The sequence below is a fragment of the Octodon degus genome, unplaced genomic scaffold (genome assembly GCF_000260255.1).
Source record: "Octodon degus isolate 3935 unplaced genomic scaffold, OctDeg1.0 scaffold00014, whole genome shotgun sequence".
Taxonomy (NCBI): domain Eukaryota; kingdom Metazoa; phylum Chordata; class Mammalia; order Rodentia; family Octodontidae; genus Octodon; species Octodon degus.
In genome coordinates this window covers 7678133-7679027 of record NW_004524590.1, presented here as the reverse complement: position 1 = coordinate 7679027, position 895 = coordinate 7678133, and positions in this window count along the sequence as shown.

Here is an 895-nt window from a genome sequence, read left to right as displayed (position 1 = left end):
CCTCCTCCTTCTCCTTCTTCTCCTCCTCCTCCTCCTCTTCATCCTCCTCCTCCTCTTCCTCTTTCTTCTCCTCCTCCTCCTATTCTCCTCATTTTCCTTTCTTTGTCTCTTTTTCCTTTCTGATTCATTTAGATTTAATCACACCCCTAAAGGCCTCATCTCCAGAAACTTCCACACTGGAATTTAGGGCTTCATCACGTGAACGTTGGGGGTGATAGAATTTAAAGTAACTGGGTACAGCCTAGAATCTTCATATCAATAAGTGAGCAATGAAAAGAATTTGTATACTCATTTACAAGTGAAACAAACAAGCAAACAGAAGATCAGGGAGCCTCAGGGTTTATTGAAACCAAAGGAGGCCCACAACTTACAACTGCTCTGAAATCATGTCTTAGTGTTTCGTCTCCATATTCCTGTCAATTACAGACCTCATTTGACTTCAGTGAGGAAATGTTATGGAATCCAAGGGTAAGAAAGCTAAGATATATTAATTTTTAAGAGAATTATAAAAATGAAAATAATAAAGATGGTATGAAACTTCAAAATATGTTGATACAAAATTAACAATGGTTATTATATTGATTATTGTGAGCTTCAAAGTAGTTGCTCAGATTACCAGTACTAGGCATGTAAGATTGATCACACAACATAAGCACTAACTGCTAACTGTTCCTTTCGATGAACTAATAGAAATTAGTAATACAATTATCTTACATATATATTCTATGCATTGCAAAAGTTGTAAGGATCAAAACATTCATCTTTTTATTTTTAAGGAATTTATAACCTTCTAACAAGAGAAGCACCCCTTGGGGCCTGCAAGATAACTCAGTAGAATAAGCGCTTTCCTGGCAAGTGCAAAGGCCTGAGTTCAATCCCCAGTTCTGAAAAAGAA